Genomic DNA, 16,640 nt, shown 5'->3' with positions numbered 1-16,640 from the left:
TTCAAAGACATGTATGTATGTAGAGAACAAGTTTCTCTAACTCTTGCATATGCAGTCACCATTCATAAATCCCAAGGTCTTACCCTAGACACAGCATTGATAGATAAAGGAAACACAGTCTTTAAAGAAGGTATAAGCTACGTAGCACTATAACGCTTACGTACACTTTGATGCAAGTAAAGTGAACGCTGATATTCCTTGCATTTTAGAATACAATAGACTGCGATCACTGTACACCCCCATCTAAAATCATATCCTGTTCCAGAAAAAGGAAAACGTTGTAAAAGAAAACTAATTCAAACAGAAATGCAACAGAATCTAACTGCAAATCCTTCAAAGAAATCAAAAGAAGATAATACTTCATCAATTACCACAAGCAAAGAAGAACCTATTAGGGAAAGTAAATCAGGTACTTCTTCAAAGAAGGAACAGAAACTCAGAAAAAATCACTCGGAGACAGAACTATCTGGACCATTCGCATTTTCAAATGAAACTGGTGTAAGTTGCTACGCAAATGTAGCAATGAATATTCTGTTTCAATTACCACCATTTGTTAACAACATTTACTTATACAGTACAGACCAATTGTGTTTGCAAATGTTAGTCCTTCATAGAAACGCAACAAACAATCCTGACAACACGTATAGTGTTCACGGAATAAGACAAGAATTGGGCTACTGTGCTGGAATGGTGAGATTCACTATAAACTCACAAGAAGATCCACACGAATTTCTAATGTACTTACTACAAGTACTCGAAAACAAAAACATACCTATAAATTAAATCTTCCAGATTTCATACATGTGGAAACATACATGCACTCTCTGTAACAATGTGACACAGGAACAAATCCCAAATGAGCTATGTGTGTATGTATCCATACCTAATTGTGAATCCATTCCATTTCAGCAACTTCTACAAAATGCAAACCATGGTAGATTATGTACTATCTGCAATTCAGATAATTGCTCCACCTTACTGATACAAACACATACTAACTACGTAATAGTAATGCTTCTATGTTACAATGCAGATGGTACCAAAAACAGCTGCAAGCTGACTGGATTCACACATGGTCAAGTGTCACTCGGTAAGAAAACCTTTACAACAATAGGTATAATCTACCACGCAGGAGCCACAACCCATGCAGGTCACTACACTGCATATATTAAAAAGAAATGTGGATGGTTCGAATGTAATGGTAGTAGCATTACTTTAAAGCAGAGATTACCAGCAATTCTTACAAACGCGTATTTAATCTTCTTAAAGCCAAAATGTAATAACTAATGTGTACTTCAATATTAACAAAAATTCAAGTAAGAGAGTATAAACAGAATACGCCAACAAGTATCTAACTGTCCAAGATTGTATAACAACAACACAGATAAATGAATACCACATATTCGTAAACAAAAAATGCACAGTTAGAATACGCCAGCAGGTATATAACTGTTTAAAACATCTGCAACAAGCTAACATACATAACATTAATCAGAAACAAGTGAACACTGGAAACAAAGAAATTGTTTCTAGCATAGCAAAGAAAGTTTTTTTTTTAATCCTACAAGGATTTTTTTCCCCCAGACCCAATGATTTCAAAAACAAACACAGACACTGAGCAAAATGCAAAGTACACTGGTTTGTAAAGTAAATATGAGGGTAAAAAAAAGCTAAAATGTCTATTATACAATGTAATAAGTCTTTATAAAATACAAACGCTAACATGATCTTTTCTTTTATCATAGAAATAGAAAAAGGATATGTCCACCAAGTACTAAAGTCATGTAAGAAATATATTGAATCTCAACGAAGTAAACAGTAAGTATAATTTCTCACATTGCATACATATTCGAATCTATACATCTGATCTATGGCAGGAATATGGTGCAGTGGCTGTAGGCAGGGCTTAGAGTCTTGCATGTATAACCTACGACCTACACCAAGCAGCCATGCAACCAAGACTGTAGGTCCTACCCACAACCATCACAGCATATGAAAACCATGGTGGCTTATAACTTCACTGCTTATAACTTTGGTCTTGGGTGCATGGCCTTAGGCCATGCATCCAAGACTCTAGGCCCTCCCCACAACTACCTGATCGATGTTCGATACTACGGGTGTATCTATAGCCGTTATATGCTGCAGTGGAAGTAGCCAGGGCCTAGAGTCTTGGGTGTATGGCAATATATAATAGAATCTATAGGCGTGCAGTATATGAAACCCATGTTGGCTTATAACTTCAGTGCTTATAACTTTGTTCTTGGGTGCATGGCCTTCTGCCATCTACCCAAGACTCTAGGTCCTGGCCACAACCACCACAACATATCACACCCATTGTGGCTTGTAAGTTGACTATGTATAAATTTAGGCATGGGTGCATGGCCTTCGGCCATGCACTCAAGACTCTAGGCCCTCCCCACAACCACCTGATCGATGTTCTATACTACGGGTGTATCTATAGCTGTGATATGCTGCGGTGGTTGTGGCCAGGGCCTAGAGTCTTGGGTGTATGGCCGTAGATATTTGAATGTATGGGTGTACAGTATATAAACCCATGGTGGCTTATAACTCCAAAGCTTATAACGTTGTTCTTGGGTGCTTTGCCTTCGGCCATGCACCCAATACTGTAGGCCCTCCCCACAACCACCTAATTGATAAGCTATACTACGGGTGTATCTATTGCTGTGATATGCTGTGGTGGTTGTGGCCAGGGCCTAGAGTCTTGGGTGTATGGCCGTAGATATTTGAATGTATGGCTGCACAGTATATAAACCCATGGTGGCTTATAATGCCAAAGCTTTTAACTTTGTTCTTGGGTGCATGGCCTTTGGCTATGCACCCAATACTGTAGGCCCTCCCCACAACCACCTAATTGATAAGCTATACTACGGGTGTATCTATTCCTGTGATATGCTGCGGTGGTTGTGGCCAGGGCCTAGAGTCTTGGGAGTATGGCCTACGGCCTACTGCCTACGGCCATGAACCCAAGACTGTAGGCCCTGGCCACAACCACTGCAGCATATCACACCTATGGTGGCTTATAAATCATTAGCACACCCATAGAATGAAACAATTTAACTGCAGTATACACTCAATTTGCACCCACGACTCTAGTCCCTGCTCACACCTACCAGATAGATATTTGATTGTGTGGGTGTGATGTATGAATGTGAGATGCTGCAGTGGTTGTGGGCAGGGTGTAGAGTCTTGGGTGTATGGCCTACGGCCTGCAGCCATGCACCCAAAACTCCATGTCCTGCCCACAACCACTGCACTATATGAAACCCATGGTGCCTTCTAACTACAGTGCTTATAAGTTTGCTCTTGGGTGCATGGCCTTTGTGCATGGACCCAAGACTCTAGGCCCTCCCCACAACCACCTGATCGATGTGCGATACTACGGGTGTATCTATTGCTGTGATATGCTGCGGTGGTTGTGGCCAGGGCATAGAGTCTTGAGAGTATGGCCTGCGGCCTACGGCCTACAGCCAGGCACCCAAGACTCTAAGCCTTGGCCACAACCACTGCAGCATATCACAACCATGGCGCCGTATAAGTCAGGAGCACACCCATAGAAACAAAAATTTTAACTACGGCATGTACTCATTTTTAATATTCGCTAACACCACGCGTGTCCTTAGAACACTTTCACGTTGAGCCCTCATTTTCAGTAATTACAAAATTCCCGGACAGGGCGGGCATGGTGAATACATCATTAGCACCTTCCGCCTAGACAAATACAGTATTTCACCCATCTCTTACTCTGTGAACCTCTCCAAGCACTCTGACACACCAAAACAGTTTCCGAAACAGCATTTCACCTCTGGTCGGCGTTGCGCTCTCGGCGGATCCAAGATGTCAGGCGCATCCAAACAATCTGACGCACATAACGCCTCACTCCAGCCAATCGGGGGACACGTCGTGTGTCCGTGGTCATGACGCCAGCCCCTTATCCAATCGGTATCTTGTCCGCGGAGCGATCAGGGAAGTGTGACCGCGGAGCGGACGTAGATATCACTAATTTTTTAGACATACTTTTTGGTCGTTTTAAAGAAAACTACTAGACGGATTGGAACCAAATTTACAAAAGCACGCTTTCGGGACCAAGGTCTTCCTCCTGCCACAAATTTGGCGAAAATCCGTCCAGCGGTTTGGCCTGTAGGCGTGCACAAAGTTTTTCCCCCATTCACTCTATGGGAAAAAATGACATTTTGGGAGCCCCCCTATAACTTTTCTCCCCCTGGACCAAACATCACCAAACCATGCAACATTTTTTACAGCGACCCATATACTTTTTTCGCCAGGTTTGGTGTGGATTCGTCCAGGGCGAGCGGAGATATAAGCCGCCCAGAAAGTGCTCTTCCTATGGAAACAGCAACTTAACCATAACTACACGGCGGCCACTACCGTGGCCGTGTAATATATATATATATATATATATATATATATATATATATATATATATATATATATATATATATATATATATATATATATATATATATATATATATATGGAACATAACAGGATTCATAAGGGAAAATAATTTACCTCGATAACTTTCCTCAAGGAGGAAGAAGGAACCACACCAAACTTCGGCATTATTTAAGGGATTCCTATGGCTACAGCCACAGAAGGGTGCGTGACACACTCCAAAATGGAGTAAAATAAAGGTCAGATATGTCTATCAGGAGAATAGAACAAGACAAACATAGAAAAAGTGTGCACACATGTTTGTTTTTTTGGGGGAAAATATCAATGTAAAAAAAGTGTTTTGTATTAGTGGTGATAACATTGGGAGTAGAGTTTAAACACTATGGGGGTCATTACGAGTTAGGTGTTAAGGGGTTAACAGCGCTGGTAAAGGTGCCGGCGCCGTCAACCCCTTAACGCCTCATTACGAGTCTGCTCGCAGGAACCCGCTAAGTAGACCAGGGTGCTAACAACGGGCCCATCATTAACGGGCACGTTGTTAGCACCCTCCCCATTCCCATTGAGCCCTATGGGGGCTCGAATGGGAATGGGGAGGTACCGGGTCCGGGTTCCTTAAATGAGGAATTACTGGGTCCTCCAAAGTTGGACTAAGCCGGTAATTCCTCATTTAAGGAACCCGGACCCGGTACCCGGTAAGGGGGTACCCATGCTGCTAATAGCGGCATGGTTACCCCAACTCGTAATGACCCCCTACAAGAATTATAGCAATACAATTTTATAAAGTTATTAGACCCTAGAAAAGCAAGCAATTGGCGCCAATCAAACATAGGTGGGTATTATTTGAGGAAACATAGAATAACATAGGATTCTTAAATTATCAAAAATAATAACAGCATAGTATCAATTGATACAAACTATAAATGTGAAATAAAATGGATATTGCTGTATAGGCTTGGAAATTGTTTAGAGAAATTGTTTTTTGGAAATGGGCAGTGATTGATGGTGCTGACGTAACGTGATTGTTGTAGTGTGATTAAACAAATGTTAAATGAAAAAACCTGGTCAGTATTGACAGTTAAAAAGGACTTATCATTATAGGGGACACTCCCCTTCTGCAATCCATGCAGGATATCACCAAGATATGCACCTAAGATTAGAAAGTTCAATGCTGAATGGGTAAAAGGCAAAACTAATAAAACACTAATAAAACCCTCAGGGCGTGGTCTCAAGAAGGTGCATTATCAAAAGCAGTACTGCGACACATGACAACATACTTGCATGCCACATATAAAGGGAAGAAGCAACAGAAAAGGTTAGCTGTTTTAGAACTATGGAAGATGTATCAGAGTGAAATAGCAGATCCACCTGAGAAGGAGTGGATGCCGAATAACCATCAAGAGGAGGACATAACACTCTCAACTCCTCTTTTTCCTCCAAAAAAATGATAGCACAACAGAAGACAGACAGGGAATCTATCCTCTAAAGTAAATTAAAGGCAGCAGCGGGATATGTTAATCCAACATACACACCTCCCGCTTATAATAGTGAAGACAGCATGGAAGAAAGTGAGAATAAAGAAGGTAAATATATGTCCACACGTGGCAAATATAAAGAGCACAATGAGAGAAAGGACAGACAGATAGAAATAGAAGAGGAAGACAGGAGACAAAAGGGAGAAAGACAAAGCAAGTGGAATGACAATAATACAAAACAAGTGGATGTGAGGACAGATACTACTTAAATTAGATGGCAAGGGTATTGATGATGTTAAAGGAAGAGAAGAAAGAGAGGAAAGAGAAATGCATTAAAAAGAATGAGAAAGGGCATATAAGGAAGAGAAAGGAAATGAAAGGAAGAACAGAGAAGGTATGAACAAAAATAAAAGAAGAGAAAGAGAGAATAGAAGTGAAGAAACATGAAAAATAGAAGCCCAATCACTGAAAGAATGTAGATTGCAAAGAATGTGAGAGGAAGAAGAGAACAGATAGATGAGAAGACAGGGAGAAGAAATGAGAAGGGGACAGAAAGATGATGAAATAGATTATATTGTTAATAGATGTATGATACCCATTGAAGCATGAGCGCAATGGGAAAAAGAGAGATGATCACAGCAGCCCCAGAGGGAGCTGCAATGTATCCTGAGAATACAGTCATGGGCCGATGAGCATGAGGCAAAAGGCATAGGGAAAAGGATGGGGGAGCTATATAGACAAATAAGAGAGAAGACTGGTTATGAGGCTATGAGTAGCATTGCAGGATCTCCACCAAAGGAAACATGAGATAGAGTGGATAACATGTTAATGGATGAGCATAGAACACTGTCCCTAAGTAGGCTAGATCTTGATGATGAGGAAAGAGATTATAGCTATGCCATTTGGGGTATAATGATATCAGACAAAGAGAGGGAGGAGAATGAGAAAACATGAACTGAAGGTGCCTGCAGTTTTTCAATAGATTCAAACATAGACAGAGGGATAAAGTGGTCAGATTTAGAAGGCCCAAAAGAAAAAACACCATAATCTATACCATATTCTGAATAACACCAGGACGGTCACAAAGTGCAGGGGATTTGTCCCAGCTTATGTAAGTAGGTTAAGATCACTGACAGGAAGGAGACCAACAGGCAAGACTAGCACCACATGGAAGATGCAAAGTGTAAGGGCATATGATTTTGGACCAGTATTTACACAATTCCCATTATTAGAGAAAGGGGGAGTAGGACCACTATATATTCCGTGGCCACAAATGGATAAAGAACATTTGAAATGTAAATTACCTAGTTTGACTGTGGGAGCAGGAACATGGATTAATGAATTAGAAAGAATGACTGCGGGAATGAGGCTAGCAGTGGGTGATGTAAAATGCCTACTGGTAGCTAGCCTAAGGGAGAGAGCTGATTTCATTCGGAGACGAGCAGGATTTGCGAGTATAACTGCATAGAACTCAACACATGACGGAGCCTAATTTAATAATTGCAGGGCAGACATATGGAGGGCGCTTACAGTACAATATCCTAACACATCAGATATGGGTGTGATTATGACTAGGAAAATGGGAGAGGATGAAAACCCTGTTGCTTTTATTCAAGAGATTCAAGAACGTTGGCATCTTGAGACGAGAGAACCGTTGGATAAAATGTGGCATTATTTTATCATACTTTATCAGGTACTGCCTGAACTAGTTCAATGGCAGATGAGTAAACAGGTATGGATGGAAGCAAAGCCATGGCCAGAAATACAGTTGACAATCGTACCTTGTTGTCGATTCTTACAAGAGAAAAATAAGAATAAAGCTAAAAATAGAAAGCACAAAGAAGCAAAGTTAGTTCCGAAAGAATTGTCAAAGTTTGCTACATTGATGAGTGGTCACAGCAGAAGCAAAATCAGTCCAGCAAAGCAATGTAGTGCACCATATGGATCAGAATGGGTGAAACCTTTGGCCAGGAGTTAGAGGGGATGGACCTAGAGGACAAGGTGGATTTCTGAACCCTCAATGGGGAGTAGGAATTAATGGGAGACAACCACAGCAATGCTGGAATTGTGGGAGAACAGGACATATAACCTGAACATGTAGAAGTAGAGGAGGAGGCATGCAACAGAACTGGCAAACTCCAAGAGGGGGGATGGGCTATTCTCTGCAGTACAATACAGACCACAGGAATATTAGGTTACACGCAGTATCACACAGGCATGCCACAAACACAGCAAGTGCAGCAGATTCCATGGCAAACACAGTTGCCACAAGGGCCACCACAGCAAGCACCCATGCAAGGACAACAAATACAGACACAGCAACCACAGTATGCACCAGTACAACAAGAAACAGTGACACAATAGAAGATGAATACAGAAGCTCCATAGGCGTCCTCACCCATAGGGAGTGTGACAGTAGTGGGAGGGAATCCTTTTAAGGGTACAGGGATGAATTCATATCCACAGTAGGAAGGCCCACATAGTGACTTGCGGGCCGATTCATGGAATAAATGTGCGCTGAAAAGGGGAGCACAAGCGTGAAAATCGCAGCACAAGCGTGAAAATCGCAGCACACGCGCACCAAAGCTGCGCACATCGATTCATGGAATTCAGTGCGCGTGTAAATCCTGGGATGTGCGCTAAAATCATGGGTGGTGCACGTGGGCGCACACGTCATTAAACAACATGTGCTACGCGCACAGGGAAAGCACACATAGCGCAGCGCACACAACAAAAGTGGGCAGAACACAGGGCGTGGAATGGGGAACAACGCGTGAAAATATGGGCGTTACGGGGGAAGTACAGGAGGTAAATGCTTGCAATGCCCACACGCACACCAACAACAGGTATTCATGGAATCGAACAGGGGAAAGGCTTGTGCCAAGAAAGATGCGCTAATCAACAAACAACAAACAAGCTCAGACGCTACGATGAATATACCATTCCTCGCAGCAGTAGTCGTGGGACACCGCAGGAGGAGGAGGATAGCCAGGCCCTGCATGTTTTTACCCAGGACCAGCCTTTTTAGGATGCCTGATGACCAGGTGTATGGGAGGTACAGGTATCCACCACAAATAATCTGAGACCTGGTGAGGGAGTGGGAGGATGACCTCACATCACCCACCCTGTGCTCGCAAGCACTGAGCCCCTTGGAAAAGGTGCTCAATGTACGGCACTTCTTGGCTACTGGTTCATTTCAGCGGACAAGTGCCATAGTGGGGGGTGTGTCACAGGCCACGCAGTCACGCTGCGCACACCAGGTGTTGGCCATCATGACTGCACGCCCCTCAGTCCACAGGTACATGTACATGCCCAGAACACTTGCAGAAAGGCAGGCCGTGGTCCAGGACTTTTATGGGGTGGCACACTTCCCCAAAGTGCTAGGTGCCATTGATTGCACCCATGTGGCTCTACGTCCTCCCAGGGCCACTGAGCACATATATTGAAACCGCAAGCACTGGCATTCAATCAACGTGCAGGTAGTATGTGGTGCCAAGGGAATCATCACTTCAGTATATGTCAGCTATCCAGGGTCAAGCCATGATAGTTTCATTTTCAGAATGTCACCCCTAAACCGGGACCTAAAAGCTGGGCGGCATGGTGACACATGGCTGATTGGTGAGTATAAATGCCTCTGCACATGCATGCATGTCAGATACTGAGTAATGTGACAACCCCACTAATGATAGCCATCATCACCTCCCCAGGGGACAGTGCCTACCCTCTGAGCAACTACATGATGACGCCAATTCGGAACCCCACCACACCACCTGAGGTCAGATACAACACAGCCCATATTGCAACCCGGGGCATAGCGGAGTGCACATTCAGAGTGCTCAAGTCACGTTTTCGCTCCCTTGACCGTTCTGGTGGGCAGCTGCTATTTGCGCCCCCAGTAGTGTGCAGGATCATAGTAGCAACATGTGTCCTGCTCAACATTGCAACCCGCCGGGGCGTGCCGGTGGATATGGTGGTGCCCCCACATCCCCAACCACATGCATGGCTGCTGTGCATGGGAGGTGAAAGGGCACGTGGCGAGGCAGCCCGTACCCAGCTTGTGGCAAATACCTTCACCTAAAATCCCACCCCTGCGGAGTGCACACAGGCCTGGCACATTCCAGCTGACAATCAATGATGATGACAAAAGGGACAGTCAACTGTCACAACATTACCAGCCTGAGATTGCTCACCTGGAAGTGTTACATTGTGTGCATCCCTACCTACTTAAAGACACCCAATGCTGTGTCACAAAAAGACACACATTCATGCAGCAGGAATGACTACCCCCTTGCAAAATACCACATCAAAATAGTGCCATGTCACCCAACCCCTCCCATTTCAGCTACCCAACACACAATGGCATGGCATGCAATGTGAAAGCAACCAAATGAATGCACAACACATGACACAAGTGTCACAAAGTGCACTGTCCCTAATGTAAACAGGCCACAGACAATATGCTCTCAGTAATCAATAAGAAACAGCACACATGAACAAATACTTACCAGCAACACAAAACATCAGTACAGGATGAAACCGTGGCAATATATGACAGCAAAAAATTAAAGTAGTGCAAGTCTCACAACCTGACTAAGGCAGCACATCAACCCTTTCCAATTGCAGAGTGTTGCTCTCAGGCAAGTGTCTCAGTGTACTGCATACAACATGAACTGCATCTGCAAAGGAGACGGCCTTGTGAAGACATGAAGAACCTACATGTATATATAGGGAGAAAGACATGGATACACAAGCACATATCAATACACCATGCAATATAGAATCCAACAACAATCCCCACTAGGGATGTACACACAGTTTTGACTACAGACTGCCCACACAACTCATGGGAGCCCAATGTCACTGTGTACGTTACTGTCACTTGGTCACACCCTTTGCAAGCCCATGGAAAGGGGAAGCAGAAGGGGTGTGTGTGTCAGGAAACTAAGTATCTAAACCAAAGATAGGACAAGCCTGCATGTGCCCAGCTGGAATACACAGTGGATGCCCACGGGAGCCACACAAAGAATAAATAAAAAATGCCCATATGTGGACCGGGGGGGTGGCACCCAGGAGGGACGAGGTACAGTTGAGAAAAAAAAACCTCCATGGGCTCATGGCCTGCACGGCTACGCTACAGTGGGAGAACTGCCGTCACTGTCATCACCCTCTACTGCTACATCAGGAGGTGGCCGTGATATGGGAGGCAAAGCCCTGGTATGGTCCTCCATGGCAGCAAGAATACGGGACTGGAAGGTTTGGTTCTGCAGGATGATGGTACAGAGATCCCCCTGCAGCACCTCATGGGAAGCACGCATTTCTGCCTGCATGGCCAATCGTGATGCCGGATCTCCGCACAGGTTGCCTGGAGCTCAGCTGACAGTGAAAGTGTGAGCTGCTCCAGCTGTTGTTCTGACCTAAAATTCCGGGAAACCTCAAGTTCACCCAGAGTATCTCTGAGGGACCAGTGTTCTAACCTCAGGGCTTCCCTGTGGGCCCGTGACTCTATAGATATGGCAGTGCGCAGAGTCTCCAGTCCAGCCCATCGGTCCCTGTTGGACGCCAACATGTCCTCCATGTGTGAGTGGCAAATGGAGTCTGTTGCCTGCTGCTGGAGCTCCATCCACCTTTCAAGGGAGAGAATGGAAGTGGCCACCCTATCCATTGCCTGAGCCATCATTTCACATGATGCCCTCTTTTGTGCTGCTATACACTACATGGAGTTCTCCCACACAGTATTGCCTGGTGGCGCACAGCCACTGTGTTGGCGGGCACCACACCTGTTTGGGGCAAGAAGATCTGCACCTTGCTGTGCTCGCACTGCCTGCGGCTGCAGTACTGCATTCCTCCTTTGATCTGCTGGCCCAGGAACAGGAGCAAATATTGTGGACTGTGACCCTGCATCCGTAACCGCCAAAGGCGGACTTACCAACACTGAAATCCCCATAGAGGTATCTACCCCCGGTGCAGGTGGGTTGGACAGAACAGGACAGAACAGCATCCCTGCGATGGCACATATGTCTCACTGTCCGATTCAGCACCTGATTCATAGAGGTCTGCGGAGGTGTACCCAGAGACACCCATGGACAGCATGGTCTGTAGGACAAATAGGTTTTCACCCACCACTACCCCACGTCGTCCAGTGGTGGCCGGTTGTGGTTGTGATTCCTCCTGGGTCTGCACCATCTCCTCCTCCTCAACAGCATCAAGTGCCTCATCACCTGCAAAAACATGAAAGATAACAAATGGAAACAGGCATGAGCACCATAGCACACACATAGGCCTGACGAGGCAGAGATCCAGTACATACATTACACATGTCCCAAATGACTATAACCCTGGCATGCATGCACTGTTAATGAGTTGGAAGGGGAGGCAAAAAGCAGACACTGAGGACTCCAAGATTGAAAAGCAACACATGTGCTGCATGCTGGATAGCACTGGCATCACACATCAACTTGTGAGTGGCATGTACAATACACATACATGACACATGCCAGCAAACAGATGGCATGTAGCATAGCCATGGTACATTTGACAAGTACAGCCATATGGTAGGAAATCAGTACTGTCACCCATCCATGTGAGATGGACATCATGAGATAAAACATGCAAAATAGTGTGACAAAACACGCATGTGCCACACGCTGCAACAGATCCAGTTTTCACTGATACAGTGATGGCAGGCAGATGAATACATCAATGGTTGGTCACTTCAACATGACAGAAGACAACAGGCATGTTCAACATTCAAACAGGCCCAAAAATGATTGTGTGCAGGCCATTACTCAATCAGCCTGAATGGTTAAATCATTCCCATAACAAGGTAATAAATGTGGGCCATTGTGGGGTGTAATCTATGACAGAAGTATGTTACATTTGTGGCAGTACGGCAAAAAAATGTGTCCTAAAAATGGCAAGGATTGAAACAATCAGACTGAATGAACAGGAAAACATTTTGAACAATGTTGTTGCAAGATGACAGTTGAAGGGCAACTGCAGTAATCTGGTGCAAATTGGCAACTGTGGTCAGAAGGGATACTGTCATACCCAAACTCAAGGCCGGGAAATAGTTTGGAGGGACCACATGGGTGACCCATACCAGTCATGAGTACACAGCCTCACCTGGCACTCAATCAGAACACATCACCCAAGCGACATAGACATGGATTGCACACACATGCATAGGCACTCACCCGACAATGCTTCAAGATCTGGTAGATCTCCCACGCCTCGGATCTGATCCTCTGTGATGAAGCCTCCAGCAATAGACTCATGTTCAGTGAGTTGGTTGTCCTCTGATGGAGACCCATCACCAGTCACCAGAGTAGAGGCATGATTGGAAGCCAGCTTGTTCTTTGCTCTGCGTTTCAGGTCATTCCACCGCTTATAGCAATCATCAGCTGTGCGCCTTACAAATCCAAGGGCACTAATGTGGTCCGCGATGGTCTGCCAGTGGGCCCTACGTTGAGCAGGCGTAGTCTTGCACCCTGCAGTCACCACCATTTTGCGGCTATGTGCCAACACATAGGCCACAAGTGCATCTAGTTCGGTGTCATTGAAGCTAGGCTTTCTTGAAGTGCCGGAGTGTGTTGCCATGTCTGGGGTCCCAGCCTGTAGTGCAAGAGCACTCTTCTTCTTCTTGAAAGGTGGTACGGATCCTGAGTGACTTACGCCGCTCTGGTTGGTAGGGGCAGAAGCGCAGGTGGACTAGGTACTGGAAGTTTCCAAAGGCACAATGACCAAAGGTCTCACTGCAGGCATTGGCTGCAGGGTGATGTTGGCCGGACCAACCTCAGTGTGATGGACTTGGACCGACACTGTCCCAGCTGGGGGACTCGGAGCTGGGGTGGATTGAGCTGTAGCTGCCCCAGCAGCCCCCTCACCCTGGTTACTTGGGGCAACAGATGACATTGCTGCCCCAGATCCACATGGCCTGGTGACAGCAACTTTCACCGCCGCACATGGCTTGGTGACACGGAAGTCAGCCTGGGAGTCATCCTGTGCCAGTTCAGTTGACAATATGGGCCGGTTTAAAAAGGGCTGAGCTGGGATGGTGTCAGCTACATTTCCCCCCAACCATTGGGGGTGGTGGGGGCATAGGTGGCCCTGATTGGTCCTCCACACACTGGCCTCTTGGGCCAACCTGCACAACCTGGCCACGTCCCCTACCGTGGCCACCTCTTTGAGCTTGGCCACCTTTGCCTCCCTTACTGCTTGGTCGCCTCCCAACCATGGCACTGATGTTGTTGTGCGTATGGGAGTTGCAGTAAACAATTGTCCTGGGCAATTGGGGTGAAAGGGGTAGGGTAATAGATGGAATTCGTACCCTAGTGCTCTAGCAAGGCTGTCTGTGACCCCTGGGGGAAGATAACGGGTCAGGCAATGTACAGGCACCCCAAAAACAATATTAAATGTGTACGCAACCCCTGGTAGACCACGTGCATGGAAAAATGAACCCGCACTATGCTGTGGCACCCAGAAACACAAAAATAAGCATACACGTGATACACGCAGCCTACAATGACCTTTGAAGGGGTACGTGACACACGGGGGCAACCACAGTTGGGAAATACGTGCGCGACTCACCGTCTGCCTGGAAAAAGATTGTGAAAAAGATGCACGTGTTTGCGTTGGCAACATCCCCTCCAAAAGAAGAATTGAATGCTGTCTGAGTAAACATGGAGTACAAACTGGAACCATTGTGCAGTAATCGCGTGTGAACCGACAAGAAGTACAAGAATCACCTGCTCGCTCTTCACAAAAAGCACGTACAAGAAAATTGCGTCCTACGCGTACCTTTTAAACCAGCCCACACGTGCGACGTCACTTATGTGCATACGCGCTAAGGGCCTTTCCTCCAATTACACGCAGTGACACCCGGACGTGCAGTTTTTTCACGTGTACAATAAACATGCACCTGTGTTGTGGGAAACGCCCGCGCGCGTAACGTCACAGACATGCTTACGCGCTAAGGGCCTTTCCTCGAATTTCACGCTGACGTGCACTTTTTCATGTGCCAAATCACTCTGTATCAAGCTGGCCATGCGACAACACACGGAAGACCACACTCCTGCCCAGAAGGCCATTTTCCTGCCCCCCAGAGCCCTGAGCATGCTCCCACCTGCCATCTGCTTCTGCTGCCTGCCTGCAAAACACCTGCCCTGCTCTTTGGTGCCTACACGTCAGCCATCTGCAGGGGTCCAGTTGCTGTGACCACCCCTGCTGGAACAGAAGACTCCCGACTGGGATACCATCGCTCCACAACCCAGCCCCAGGACCCAGTTGCCCACCAACATCTGCCTCGGGGGTTGCCATGTCGGACACAACACCATCTGGCACCAATGGCAACCCCCCAGCAGGGAGGCAGAGGCCTACCAGCTTCAGTGCCAATGAAGTTGGTATCCTGGTGGAGCAAGTCCTGGGGCAGTATGCTGCCCTCTTTGGAAGTTTGCGCGCCGACTATGAAGGACGGAAGAGGATCTGGATGGACATTGTGGCTGCTATCAACGTGGAGGAGGTGGCAGCCCGTGACATCAAACACGTCCAGAAGCGCTGGGAGGACTTCAGATGCTGAGGGGTGCCGGGTCCGCCTAACCAACAACCAAATGAGGGTCCTGGAACGTATACGCCCAGAGCTCCACATCCACGTCCTTGAGAGGTAGACACGTCTGGAGTCGAGTGGTAAGTGTACATGCGTACTGATTGGACGCTGTGCGTGTTGAGGTGTGGCTGGAGTGTGCAGGTTTCACATATGTCTTTGGAGGGCCATGTATGGATGTGTATATGTACAGGGACATGAACCTGCCACATGTGAGTCCTCTCATGTGTGAGACACATCGATGGCGTATGTGTTGGTAGGAATGCTGGCCAAATGCAGGTGTGGGTGCACACATTTGTGAATTTATGTGTATGTACTGTGGCATGGTTGTGGTGTCACACATGCACCTGCATGTATCTGCACTATGTACATGTGCATGTGTGTGTATATGACAAACGTGCAACTGTGATACACCATGGATGCATGTGACACTGACATGTAGGAGGCTGATTGCCAGATGTGACCTGGATGGCGATGTTATCACTGCAACAGGTGGTGGAGATGTACAGATGCATGTATGTCTGGTGGCGTGTGTGCATGTGTTCTGCACTCCCCGTGTTGCATGTGACGTCAGGCTCACCTTCGGCTACTCATGCTATTGTTTGTGTGTCGTTGGTGCTGCCTGGTGCAACATTCCTGTTGTTTTGCTCATGTGTGTGAGTTGAAATGACATGTGTGTTGGGGTTTGTGATGCCATGTCTGAGGTCTGCGACTGCCACTCATCTGCAACTGTAAAATGTGTATTAGACCACTGCACATTGCCCTGATGCCTGTGTTCTGTCTCTCCCTGTCTGAAGCGTCAACTGATGAAGAGGGCGGATATGGTGCTGTGGAGCACACGGCAGGGATCCCACCGCCAACCGGAGACGCAAAGCCCAGCTCCCCTACCAGGTTGACATCTCTTCAGGGAGTGCGGAGTCTGGTGCCGTGTCCGCGGCGGCAGCTGCCGGGGGTAGGTCCAAGAGGCGGATTTTGGAGGTGGACTCCTCTGCAGCAGAAGGGTCAGCTGAGACCCCACAGGGGCCTACGGAGGAAGATGGCACGGAGTCATCCAGGTTGGTGGGGGGTTTGGTTGAGGAGGAGGCCGTGGAAGTCACGCGCACGGGGCCTTGAGGGGGGATTCCACTGGTGCCAGT

This window comes from Ambystoma mexicanum, chromosome 2q, assembly GCF_040938575.1.
Source record: "Ambystoma mexicanum isolate Mex_15411 chromosome 2q, UKY_AmexF1_1, whole genome shotgun sequence".
In the NCBI taxonomy this organism is placed as follows: domain Eukaryota; kingdom Metazoa; phylum Chordata; class Amphibia; order Caudata; family Ambystomatidae; genus Ambystoma; species Ambystoma mexicanum.
This window is presented reverse-complemented; position numbering follows the sequence as displayed.